We start from the raw sequence: 13975 nt of genomic DNA, 5'->3' as shown, positions 1-13975 counted from the left end.
GCTACTGTATACAGGCCACCTTTAGTACCTGGTCTTTAATAAAGACCAGACTTTATTAAAGAGTTTGGTGATTTTACATCCAAGTTAGTTCTGGCTGCAGATAAAGTTCTAATAGTTGGTGATTTTAATATCCATGTTGATAATGAAAAAGATGCATTGGGATCAGCATTTTTAGACATTCTGAACCTATTGGGGTTAGACAACACGTTTCAGGACCTACTCATTGTCGAAATCATACTCTAGATTTAATACTGTCACATGGAATTGATGTTGATAGTTTTGAACTTATGCAGCCAAGTGATGATATCTCAGATCATTATTTAGTTTTGTGCAAACTTCATATAGCCAAAATTGTAAATTCTACTTCTTGTTACAAGTATGGAAGAACCATCACTTCTAACACAAAAGACTGCTTTTTAAGTTATCTTCCTGATGTATCCAAATTCCTAAATACAGTTGCTCCTCTATGCGTAAGGAAGGTTAAGGAAAACAGTTTGACACCATGGTATAATGAGCATACTCGCACCCTAAAGAGAGCAGCCCGAAAAATGGAGCGCAGCTGGAGGAAAACAAAACTAGAGGTATTTCGTATTGCTTGGCGGGAAAGTAACCTATCCTACAGAAAAGCATTAAAAACTGCTAGATCCGATTACTTTTCTTCTCTTTTAGAAGAAAACAAACATAACCCCAGGTATTTATTCAATACAGTGGCTAAATTAACGAAAAATAAAGCCTCAACAAGTGTTGACATTTCCCAACACCACAGCAGTAATGACTTTATGACTAAACTACTTTACTTCTAAAATCGATACTATTAGAGATAAAATTGCAACCATTCAGCCGTCAGCTACAGTATCGCATCAGACAGTACACTATAGACCCCCTGAGGAACAGTTCCACTCATTCTCTACTATAGGAGAGGAAGAATTGTATAAACATCTAAACCAACAACATGTATGTTAGACCCTATACCATCTAAGCTCCTAAAAGAGGTGCTTCCTGAGGTCATAGATCCTCTTCTGACTATGATTAATTCCTCATTGTCATTAGGATATCTCCCCAAAACCTTCAAACTGGCTGTTATTAAGCCTCTCATCAAAAAACCACAACTTGACCCCAAAGAACTAGTTAATTATAGACCAATCTCGAATCTCCCTTTTCTGTCCAAGATACTAGAAAAGGTGGTATCCTCACAATTATATTCCTTCATAGAGAAAAATGGTATATGTGAGGATTTCCAGTCAGGATTTAGACCGTATCATAGTACTGAGACTGCTCTCCTTAGAATTACAAATGATCTACTCTTATCATCTGATCGTGGGTGTATTTCTTTATTAGTTTTATTGGATCTTAGTGCTGCATTTGAAACAATTGACCACAACATTCTTTTGCATAGACTAGAACACTTTGTTGGCATTAATGGAAGTGCATTAGCATGGTTTAAATCGTACTTATATGACCGCCATCAGTTCGTAGCAGTGAATGAAGATGTATCATATCGATCACAAGTGCAGTATCGAGTACCTCAAGGCTCTGTACTAGGGCCGCTACTCTTCACGCTTTATATGTTACCCTTGGGAGATATCATCAGGAAACATGGTGTTAGCTTTCACTGTTATGCTGATAATACTCAGCTCTATATTTCTTCACGGCCCAGTGAAACACACCAATTTGAAAAACTAATGCAATGCATAGTCGATATAAAAAACTGGATGACGATTAATTTCTTACTGCTAAATTCTGAAAAAACAGGTGTTAATTATAGGACATAAAAACTCTGCTTGTAATAACTTAGACCACTGTCTTAGACTTGATGGTTGCTCTGTCAATTCTTCGTCATCAGTTAGGAACCTAGGTGTGCTATTTGATCGCAATCTTTGCTTAGAAAGCCACGTTTCTAGCATTTGTAAAACTGCATTTTTCCATCTCAAAAATATATCTAAATTACGGCCTATGCTCTCAATGTCAAATGCAAAAATGTTAATCCATGCATTTATGACCTCAAGGTTAGATTATTGTAATGCTTTATTGGGTGGTTGTTCTGCACGCTAAGTAAACAAACTACAGCTAGTCCAAAATGCAGCAGCAAGAATTCTTACTAGAACCAGGAAGTATGACCATATTAGCCCAGTCCTGTCAACACTGCACTGACTCCCTATCAAACATCGTATAGATTTTAAAATATTGCTTATTACTTATAAAGCCCTGAATGGTTTAGCACCTCAGTATTTGAATGAGCTCCTTTTACATTATAATCCTCTTCGTCCGCTACGTTCTCAAAACTCAGGCAATTTGATAATACCTAGAATATCAAAATGAACTGCGGGCGGCAGATCCTTTTCCTATTTGGCGCCTAAACTCTGGAATAACCTACCTAAAATTGTTCGGGAGGCAGAAACACTCTTGCAGTTTAAATCTAGATTAAAGACCCATCTCTTTAACCTGGCTTACACATAACATACTAATATGCTTTTAATATCCAAATCCGTTAAAGGATTTTTAGGCTGCATTAATTAGGTAAACCGGAACCGGGAACACTTCACATAACACCCTATGTACTTGATACATCATTAGAAGAATGGCATCTACGCTAATATTTGTCTGTTTCTCTCTTATTCCGAGGTCACCGTAGCCACCAGATCCAGTCTGTATCCAGATCAGAGGGTCACTGCAGTCACCCGGATCCAGTATGTATCCAGACAAGATGGTGGATCAGCACCTAGAAAGGACCTCTACTGCCCTGAAAGACAGCGGAGACCAGGACAACTAGAGCCCCAGATACAGATCCCCTGTAAAGACCTTGTCTCAGAGGACCACCAGGACAAGACCACAGGAAACAGATGATTCTTCTGCACAATCTGACTTTGCTGCAGCCTGGAATTGAACTACTGGTTTCATCTGGTCAGAGGAGAACTGGCCCCCCAACTGAGCCTGGTTTCTCCCAAGGTTTTTTTCTCCATTCTGTCACCGATGGAGTTTCGGTTCCTTGCCGCTGTCGCCTCTGGCTTGCTTAGTTGGGGTCACTTCATCTACAGCTTTAACTATCATTTTGCATTATTGACACACTGTTTTCCTAATGAATGTTGTTCAGTTGCTTTGACGCAATGTATTTTGTTTAAAGCGCTATATAAATAAAGGTGACTTGACTTGACTTGACTTGACGGGACTGACGCCCACCAGGGCAGTGCAGAGAACCACCACCGCCCTGCGGTCGAGACAGAGGCCCACCAGGGCGGCGCAGAGGGCCACCACAGCCAAGCAGACAACACAGATGCCCACCAGGGTAGTGCAGGGTACCACCACAGCTGAGCAGACGAGACAGAAGCCCACCAGGGCGGCACAGAAGACCACCACAACCGTGTGGTCCAGACAGAAGCCCACCAGGGCGGCACAGAGGACCACCACAGCCGTTCGGTCGAGACAGAAGCCCACCAGGGCGGCGCAGAAGACCACCACAGCCGTGCGGTCGAGACAGAAGCCCACCAGGGCGGCGCAGAAGACCCCCACAGCCGTGCAGTCGAGACAGAAGCCCACCAGGGCGGCGCAGAAGACCACCACAGTGGGATCGATGGCAAAGGAGAGCAAGTCTGGTTAGGTAAGCCTGAAATAGAGAACATGAACAGGTTAAGGGTGGCCTCTGTGGTCCTGAGGAGATGGTAGATGGTCTCCATGGCCATGACAGGGCAGGCGGTGAGTTCCTGGATGGCCTCCATGGCCATGACAGGACAGGCGGTGAGTTCTTGGATGGCCTCCATGGCCATGACAGGATAGGTCGAGTGCTTAGAAAGTTCGGCTGAGACGTTACGAGGCTCTGGAAGTTCCACAGAGACGTTACGAGGCTCTGGTAGTTCAGCAGAGACGTGAAGAGGCTCTGGTAGTTCAGCAGAGACGTGGAGAGGCTCTGGTAGTTCAGGAGAGACGTGGAGAGGCTCTGGTAGTTCAGCAGAGACGTGGAGAGGCTCTGGTAGTCCAGCAGAGACATGGAGAGTCTCTGCTAGTTCAGCAGAGACGTGAAGAGGCTCTGCTAGATCCGTGGTGATTTGACTGGGTTCAGGAAGATCAACTGTGGCTTGACTTCGTTCAGGAAGATCAACGGTGACTTGACTTCACTCAGGAAGATCAACGGTGACTTGACTTTGCTCAGGAAGATCAACGGTGACTTGACTTTGCTCATGAAGATCATTGGTGACTTGCCTTTGGTCATGAAGATCATTGGTGACTTGCCTTTGTTCATGAAGATCATTGGTGACTTGACTTGACTCCTGAAGTCTAACTGTGGTAGTCCTTGGCTCATGAGTGTTAATGGTGACTTGACCTGACTCTTTTTTTTTTTTTGCAAGATTATTAGACAATTAGTGAAAATTTTCAAAAGTACTAAACAGGCCCAAACCTGCTCAGATTCTGAGATCGGCATTGACTCTTTTTTTATTTTATTTTATTTTTGCAAAATTATTAGATAATTACTGAAAAATTCCAAAAGTAATAACCTGGCCCAAACCTGCTTAGATTCTGAGATTGGGCATTGACTCTTTTTCTTTTTTTTTTGTTTTTGCAAGATTATTAGACAATCAGTGAAAATTTACAAAAGTACTAAACAGGCCCAAACCTGCTCAGATTCTGAGATCGGCATTGACTCTTTTTTTTTTTTTCTTTTTTTTGCAAGATTATTAGACAATCAGTGAAAATTTCCAAAAGTACTAACCTGGCCCAAACCTGCTCAGATTCTGAGATCGGCATTGACTCTTTTTTTTTTTTTTTTGCAGGATTATTAGACAATTAGTGAAAATTTCCAAAAGTACTAACCAGGCCCAAACCTGCTTAGATTCTGAGATTAGGCATTGACACTTTTTTATTTTATTTTAATTTTGCAAAATATTTAGATAATTACAGAAAAATTCCAAAAGTACTAACCTGACCCAAACCTGCTTAGATTCTGAGATTAGGCATTAACTCTTTTTTTTTTTTTTGCAAGATTATTAGGCAATTAGTGAAAATTTCCAAACGTACTAACCAGGCCCAAACCTGCTTAGCTTCCGAAATCAGACGAGATTGGTCATAGCCAGGTTGGTATGGCTGTAAGCGAAGGAGGCTGCAAAGAGAGGGCTATTTAAAGATCAGCCACTATAATCGCCAGTGCATTATACAAGTAGGGAAGGAAACCCAAAAGCTTACAGCACCTGGTATTCCCAGGCAGTCTCCCATCCAAGTACTAACCAGGCCCAAACCTGCATAGCTTCCGAAATCAGATGAGATTGGGCATAGCCAGGTTGGTATGGCCGTAAGCTAAGGAGGCTGCAAAGAGAGGGCTATTTAAAGATCAGCCACTATAATCGCCATTGCATTATATAAGTAGGGAAGGAACTCTTTGACTCTTTTTTTCTTTTGCAAGATTATTATACAATTAGTGAAAAATTCCAAAAGTACTAACCAGGCCCAAACCTGCTTAGATTCTGAGATCGGGCATTGACTCTTTTTTATTTTATTTTATTTTTGCAAAATTATTAGATAATTACTGAAAAATTCCAAAAGTACTAACCTGGCCCAAACCTGCTTAGATTCTGAGATTGGGCATTGACTCTTTTATGTTTTTTTTTGCAAGATTATTAGACAATTAGTGAAAATTTCCAAAAGTACTAAACAGGCTCAAACCTGCTCAGATTCTGAGATCGGCATTGACTCTTTTTTATTTTATTTTATTTTATTTTTGCAAAATTATTAGATAATTACTGAAAAATTCCAAAAGTACTAACCTGGCCCAAACCTGCTTAGATTCTGAGATTAGGCATTGACTTTTTTTTTTTTTTTTGCAAGATTATTAGAGAATTAGTGAAAATTTCCAAAAGTACTAAACAGGCCCAAACCTGCTCAGATTCTGAGATCAGCATTGACTCTTTTTTTATTTAATTTTTATTTTTGCAAAATTATCAGATAATTACTGAAAAATTCCAAAAGTACTAACCTGGCCCAAACCTGCTTAGATTCTGAGATTGGGCATTGACTCTTTTTTTTTTTTTTTTTGCAAGATTATTAGGCAATTAGTGAAAATTTCCAAAAGTACTAACCTGGCCCAAACCTGCTTAGATTCCGAGATCAGACGAGATCGGGCATAGCCAGGTTGGTATGGCCATAAGCAAAGGAGGCTGCAAAGAGTGGGCTATTTAAAGATCAGCCACTATAATCGGCAGTGCATTATACAAGTAGGGAAGGAAACCCAAAAGCTTACAGCACCTGGTTGCCCAGGCGGTCTCCCATCCAAGTACTAACCAGGCCCAAACCTGCTTAGCTTCCGAAATCAGACGAGATTGGGCATAGCCAGGTTGGTATGGCCGTAAGCGAAGGAGGCTGCAAAGAGAGGGCTATTTAAAGATCAGCCACTATAATCGCCATTGCATTACATAAGTAGGGAAGGAACTCTTTGACTCTTTTTTTCTTTTTCAAGATTATTAGACAATTAGTGAAAAATTCCAAAAGTACTAACCAGGCCCAAACCTGCTTAGATTCTGAGATCGGGCATTGATTCTTTTTTATTTTATTTTATTTTTGCAAAATTATTAGATAATTACTGAAAAATTCCAAAAGTACTAACCTGGCCCAAACCTGATTAGATTCTGAGATTGGGCATTGACTCTTTTTTTTTTTTTTTTGCAAGATTATTAGACAATTAGTGAAAATTTCCAAAAGTACTAAACAGGCTCAAACCTGTTCAGATTCTGAGATCGGCATTGACTCTTTTTTCATTTTATTTTATTTTTGCAAAATTATTAGATAATTACTGAAAAATTCCAATAGTACTAACCTGGCCCAAACCTGCTTAGATTCTGAGATTGGGCATTGACTCTTTTTTTTTTTTTTTTTGCAAGATTATTAGACAATTAGTGAAAATTTCCAAAACTACTAACCAGGCCCTAACCTGCTTAGATTCTGAGATCGGCATTGACTCTTTTTTATTTTATTTTATTTTTGCTAAATTATTAGATAATTACTGAAAAATTCCAATAGTACTAACCTGGCCCAAACCTGCTTAGATTCTGAGATTGGGCATTGACTCTTTTTTTTTTTTTTTTGCAAGATTATTAGACAATTAGTGAAAATTTCCAAAACTACTAACCAGGCCCTAACCTGCTTAGATTCTGAGATCGGCATTGACTCTTTTTCTTTTCTTTTATTTTTGCTAAATTATTAGATAATAACTGGATGATGGCGCCAGCCGTGTGCACGGCGCAGCGTCTCCCGGTTTTATTTTGTTTATTGTTTGTTATTATTAGTTTAAGTTATCAAAATGTCACAGCTCTGTTTGTATACGATCGCCAAACTCTTTTTTCTATTCGTGATCAACATGCTGTCTGCACAATGAATGTTAGTTATGGGAATCAGTCCTCGGATGCACTCCCTTCTACACTCCCAGCTCTGCCAGCGTATTTGCAGCTTACCTCCAGTACAGCTTCGCGGAGGAAACGCCACAGAAGGCGGAGAAAGCGAGGTGGTGTGGTTGCAAGAGCAAGAGCATATCTACGGTACACGCGGAAAAATGGACCGGGATTTCAACACGACTTCTTCTTACCAACTGTCTGTCCTTCTTTGTACCTCAAGAGGAGGTGGCTACTCCCGATACAACCTGAAGCGGTCGTCGCTGTGGATCAGCTGCGTGTGCCAGTCGAGGAATTTGTTCCCCGGCGTTCACAAACGGCCAAGCGCGGCGTGGATCTCATGAATCTCCGTTCATTGGCTTGAGCCAAACTACCACACACACTGTTCTTAATTTGGCACTGATTAATGTTAGATCATTGTCTAACAAGACTTTTATGTTAAATTACTTTTTTCGATCCCGGGAGCTTGACTGTATGCTTCTTTCGGAGACGTGGGTTCAACCCGGTGAGTTATTCCCCTTCTCAGAGCTCCTTCCTCCGTCATGCTCTTTCTTTAGCTGTCCTAGAACAACGGGTAAAGGTGGAGGCCTAGCGACAATTTTTAAATCCAGTCTGAACTGTAAAAAAACTCCATGTAATCAATATAAGAGCTTTGAGCTCCAACTTTTTGAACTCAAACTTAAATTACATGGATCAGTGGCATGTGCACTCATTTATCGCCCTCCAAAAATTAACAAGGAATTTATTAATGACTTTTCGGCGTTTGTGGCTGGTATTGCTCTAACCTACAATCATTTCTTAATTGTTGGTGATTTTAATATTCATGTTTGTTGTGTTTCTAAGCCTTTGGTCAAGGATTTTTTAAACATTTTGGATTCTTTTAACCTCACTCAATCGGTGAATGGCCCGACTCACAACAAGGGCCATTCTCTCGATCTGGTACTGTCACACAATTTAAATGTGTCCATAAAGGACATTTCAGATGCAGGTATTTCTGACCATATGCCAGTTTTATTTACTGTCTCTTTGCCGTGCTCTCAAAGCAAGTCGTGCTTCCCTATGAGTCAGCGGCGCATAATTAATTCATCTACGGCTTCATTATTTGCTGCAGCATTTGACACCTCTCCAGTAGTGTCTCGAGACATTTCTTCATTCAAGGACATTGAGGAGTTGGTGGCTTTATTTGACTCTACTTGTACTGAAATTCTTGACTCAGTAGCACCGCTAAAGAGCAAGAAGGCTAATTTAAATAGAGAGCCATGGCAAAATGACATCACTCGTGCTCTCAGAAGGGAATGTAGATGTGCTGAGAGGAAATGGAGGAAAGACAAGCTCTATATTTCACTGGAGATTTTAAGAAATTGCTTGTCCAAATACCAGTCTGCTGTTAAAGCTGCAAAGACCCAGTACATGTTGATTCTTGTGCAAAACAACTGTCATAAACCCCAAGTCCTTTTTAATGTACTAAATAGGATAATTAACCCTCCTGAACACATCGGCATTATTCCTAGCACCAATTTGTGTGACCAATTCTGTGAATTTTTTACTGATAATGTGTCCAGTATTAGGGCATTAACATGTTGTACTGCACCAGATCCCAGTGTTACACCGCTATGCTTAGGCATATTTGAAAATTTTATCCCAATATCGCTTTCATATTTGTTAAAGACGGTCCAATGTTTAAGACTTTCTGTCTGTTCATTGGACTGCCTTCCTGCAAAGCTTTTTATAGATGTATTTGACACTGTTGGATTTTATATTTTAAATATGATAAATATGTCTCTTTTAACAGGTTCTGTGCCGGTAACCTTTAAAAAGGCCATTGTACAACCCCTCCTAAAGAAACACAATTTAGACCCCTCTGTCTTGTCTAATTACAGGCCAGTTTCCAAGCTGCCTTTTTTGTCTAAAATATTAGAAAAAGTAGTTTATAAGCAACTTCTACTGCACCTTAAATCAAATAATATATTTGAAAAATTTCAATCAGGTTTTAAATCAGGTCATAGTACGGAAACCGCACTTCTAAAAGTATTTAACGATCTCCTCTTAATTTCTGATTCTGGTAGCTCTGCTGTGTTGGTGCTTTTAGATTTGACTGCTGCGTTCGATACGGTCGATCATAAGATTTTACTGTCAAGACTTAAGTCCTGTGCAGGTATCAAAGGCACAGCTCTGAACTGGTTTGAGTCTTATCTGACTGACAGATCTTTTTCTGTAAATTTCAGACCTTTTTACTCTAAGAAAACTCCAATTAATAGTGGGGTGCCCCAAGGTTCTATCTTGGGCCCAGTCCTGTTTTCATTGTATATGCTGCCCTTGGGATCAATTTTCCGGAAACACAAAATTTCGTTTCACTGCTTTGCTGATGACGTCCAGATATATCTACCTCTAAATTCTAAAACCAATTCTATTGAAGCACTGAGTAACTGTCTGGGTGAAATAAGGGATTGGATGTCACTAAATTTTTTACATTTAAATGACAAAAAAACTGAAATTATAATTTTTGGGAAGCCGGATATCTCAGGTCTAAACAGGGCTATAGGCCCATTACTCCCTAATTACAGCCCATCTGTAAAAAATCTTGGAGTCATTATTGATAGTTCTTTTAAGTTAGATAAACAAATTAGTTCAGTAGTTAAAACAAGCTTTTTTCAGCTTAGACTGTTGGGGAAAGTGAAGCTGTACCTGCCGCAGAGTCAACTAGAAAAAGTTGTACATGCCCTCATTACAAATCGCTTGGACTACTGTAACTCTTTATACTATGGCTTAGATCAGTCGTCTATTCACCGTTTACAATTAGTACAAAATGCAGCCGCTCGCCTGTTGACAGGGAAAAAACGGTTTGATCATATTACTCCGGTTCTGTCGTCCCTCCACTGGTTGCCTGTTGCTTTCAGAATCCAGTTTAAGATTTTATTATTTGTTTTTAAATCTTTAAATGGATTAGCACCGTCTTATTTAGCGGATTTGCTGACTATGCACACCCCAGTCAGAGCACTTAGGTCAAATGACCAGCGTCAAATGACCAAAAATGTCTACATGTGTTTTTAACTACTATTATTATTATTGGGACATGTTGCCTATGTAATTTCTCTTTTTGATTAATTAGTATGTTTTTATGTTTGTTATGAATTTCTGTACAGCACTTTGTGGCAGTAATGACTGCTTGGAAATGTGCTTTATAAATAAATTTGACCTTGACCTTGAACTGAAAAATTCAAAAAGTACTAACATGGCCCAAACCTGCTTAGATTCTGAGATAGACTCTTTTTTTTTTTTTTTTTTGCAAGATTATTAGACAATTAGTGAAAATTTCCAAAAGTACTAAACAGGCCCAAACCTGCTTAGAGTTGGAGATTAGACATTGAATCTTTTTTTTTCTTCTTTTGCAAGATTATGGGACAATTAGTGAAAATTTCCAAAAGTACTAACCTGGCCCAAACCTGCTTAGATTCTGAGATTGGGCATTGACACTTTTTTTTTTTTTTTGCAAGATTATTAGACAATTAGTGAAAATTTCCAAAAGTACTAACCAGGCCCAATCCTGCTTAGATTCTGAGATCGGCATTGACTCTTTTTTTATTTTATTTTATTTTTGCAAAATTATTAGATAATTACTGAAAAATTCCAAAAGTACTAACCTGGCCGAAACCTGCTTAGATTCTGAGATTGGGCATTGACTCTTTTTTTTTTTGCAAGATTATTAGGCATTTAGTGAAAATTTCCAAAAGTACTAACCAGGCCCAAACCTGCTTAGATTCCGAGATCAGACGAGATTGGTCATAGCCAGGTTGGTATGGCCATAAGCAAAGGAGGCTGCAAAGAGTGGGCTATTTAAAGATCAGCCACTATAATCGGCAGTGCATTATACAAGTAGGGAAGGAAACCCAAAAGCTTACAGCACCTGGTATTCCCAGGCGGTCTCTCATCCAAGTACTAACCAGGCCCAAACCTGCTTAGCTTCCGAAATCAGACGAGATTGGGCATAGCCAGGTTGGTATGGCCTTAAGCGAAGGAGGCTGCAAAGAGAGGGCTATTTAAAGATCAGCCACCATAATCGCCATTGCATTATATAAGAAGGGAAGGAACTCTTTGACTCTTTTTTTCTTTTTCAAGATTATTAGACAATTAGTGAAAAATTCCAAAAGAACTAACCAGGCCCAAACCTGCTTAGATTCTGAGATCGGGCATTGACTCTTTTTTTATTTTTTATCTTTTTTGCAAGATTATTAGACAATTAGTGAAAATTTCCAAAAGTATTAAACAGGCCCAAACCTGCTCAGATTCTGAGATTGGGCATTGACTCTTTTTTTTTCTTCTTTTGCAAGATTATGGGACAATTAGTGAAAATTTCCAAAAGTACTAACCAGGCCCAAACCTGCTTAGATTCTGAGATTAGGCATTGACTCTTTTTTATTTTATTTTATTTTTGCAAAATTATTAGATAATTACAGAAAAATTACAATAGTACTAACCTTGCCCAAACCTGCTCAGATTCTGAGATCAGCATTGACTCTTTCTTTATTTTTATTTTTATTTTTGCAAAATTATCAGATAATTACTGAAAAATTCCAAAAGTACTAACCTGGCCGAAACCTGCTTAGATTCTGAGATTGGGCATTGACTCTTTTTTTTTTTTTTTGCAAGATTATTAGACAATTAGTGAAAATTTCCAAAACTACTAAACAGGCCCAAACCTGCACAGATTCTGAGATCGGCATTGACTCTTTTTTTATTTTATTTTATTTTTGCAAAATTATTAGATAATTACTGAAAAATTCCAAAAGTACTAACCTGGCCCAAACCTGCTTAGATTCTGAGATTGGGCATTGATTCTTTTTTTTTTTTTGCAAGACTATTAGACAATTAGTGAAAATTTCCGAAAGTACTAACCAGGCCCAATCCTGCTTAGATTCTGAGATCGGCATTGACTCTTTTTTTATTTTATTTTATTTTTGCAAAATTATTAGATAATTACTGAAAAATTCCAAAAGTACTAACCTGGCCGAAACCTGCTTCGATTCTGAGATTGGGCATTGACTCTTTTTTTTTTTTTTTGCAAGATTATTAGGCAATTAGTGAAAATTTCCAAAAGTACTAACCTGGCCCAAACCTGCTTAGATTCCGAGATCAGACGAGATCGGGCATAGCCAGGTTGCTATGGCCATAAGCAAAGGAGGCTGCAAAGAGTGGGCTATTTAAAGATCAGCCACTATAATCGGCAGTGCATTATACAAGTAGGGAAGGAACTCTTTGACTCTTTTTTTCTTTTGCAAGATTATTAGGCAATTAGTGAAAAATTCCAAAAGTACTAACCAGGCCCAAACCTGCTTAGATTCTGAGGTTAGGCATTGACTCTTTTTTATTTTATTTTATTTTTGCAAAATTATTAGATAATTACAGAAAAATTACAAAAGTACTAACCTGGCCCAAACCTGCTTAGAGTCTGAGATTAGACATTGACTCTTTTTTTTTTTCTTCTTTTGCAAGATTATTAGACAATTAGTGAAAATTTCCAAAACTACGAAACAGGCCCAAACCTGCTCAGATTCTGAGATCAGCATTGACTCTTTTTTTATTTTATTTTTATTTTTGCAAAATTATCAGATAATTACTGAAAAATTCCAAAAGTACTAACCTGGCCGAAACCTGCTTAGATTCTGAGATTGGGCATTGACTCTTTTTTTTTTTTTTTTGCAAGATTATTAGACAATTAGTGAAAATTTCCAAAACTACTAACCAGGCTCTAACCTGCTTAGATTCTGAGATCGGCATTGACTCTTTTTTTCTTTTCTTTTATTTTTGCTAAATTATTAGATAATTACTGAAAAATTCCAAAAGTACTAACCTGGCCCAAACCTGCTTAGATTCTGAGATTAGGCATTGACTCTTTTTTTTTTTGTTGTTTTTTTTTTTTGCAAGATTATTAGATAATTAGTGAAAATTTCCAAAAGTACTAAACAGGCCCAAACCTGCTCAGATTCTGAGATCGGCATTGACTCTTTTTTTATTTTATTTTATTTTTGCAAAATTATTAGATAATTACTGAAAAATTCCAATAGTACTAACCTGGCCCAAACCTGCTTAGATTCTGAGATTGGGCATTGACTCTTTTTTTTTTTTTTTTTTGCAAGATTATTAGACAATTAGTGAAAATTTCCAAAACTACTAACCAGGCCCTAACCTGCTTAGATTCTGAGATCGGCATTGACTCTTTTTCTTTTCTTTTATTTTTGCTAAATTATTAGATAATAACTGGATGATGGCGCCAGCCGTGTGCACGGCGCAGCGTCTCCCGGTTTTATTTTGTTTATTGTTTGTTATTATTAGTTTAAGTTATCAAAATGTCACAGCTCTGTTTGTATACGATCGCCAAACTCTTTTTTCTATTCGTGATCAACATGCTGTCTGCACAATGAATGTTAGTTATGGGAATCAGTCCTCGGATGCACTCCCTTCTACACTCCCAGCTCTGCCAGCGTATTTGCAGCTTACCTCCAGTACAGCTTCGCGGAGGAAACGCCACAGAAGGCGGAGAAAGCGAGGTGGTGTGGTTGCAAGAGCAAGAGCATATCTACGGTACACGCGGAAAAATGGACCGGGATTTC

At 38.6% G+C, this 13975-nt stretch overlaps 2 non-coding genes and 1 pseudogene across 2 annotated transcripts; all 3 read right to left on the bottom strand.

Moving 5' to 3' along the window:
* Positions 1-5165: 5165 nt before the first annotated feature.
* Positions 5166-5284, bottom strand: LOC132129902 (5S ribosomal RNA). The gene has a single exon (XR_009428656.1). It is a non-coding gene; the product is annotated as a 5S ribosomal RNA (ribosomal RNA).
* A 932-nt stretch (positions 5285-6216) lies between these two features.
* On the bottom strand, positions 6217-6334 carry LOC132129898 (5S ribosomal RNA). The gene has a single exon (XR_009428652.1). It is a non-coding gene; the product is annotated as a 5S ribosomal RNA (ribosomal RNA).
* Positions 6335-11259: 4925 nt separating this feature from the next.
* Positions 11260-11378, bottom strand: LOC132129910 (5S ribosomal RNA; annotated as a pseudogene).
* Between the last annotated feature and the right edge of the window lie 2597 nt (positions 11379-13975).

Source organism: Carassius carassius, chromosome 46 (assembly GCF_963082965.1).
Source record: "Carassius carassius chromosome 46, fCarCar2.1, whole genome shotgun sequence".
NCBI classification, from domain to species: domain Eukaryota; kingdom Metazoa; phylum Chordata; class Actinopteri; order Cypriniformes; family Cyprinidae; genus Carassius; species Carassius carassius.
The sequence above is the reverse complement of the archived record's forward strand: the minus strand, read 5'-3'. Positions and strand labels throughout refer to the sequence as shown.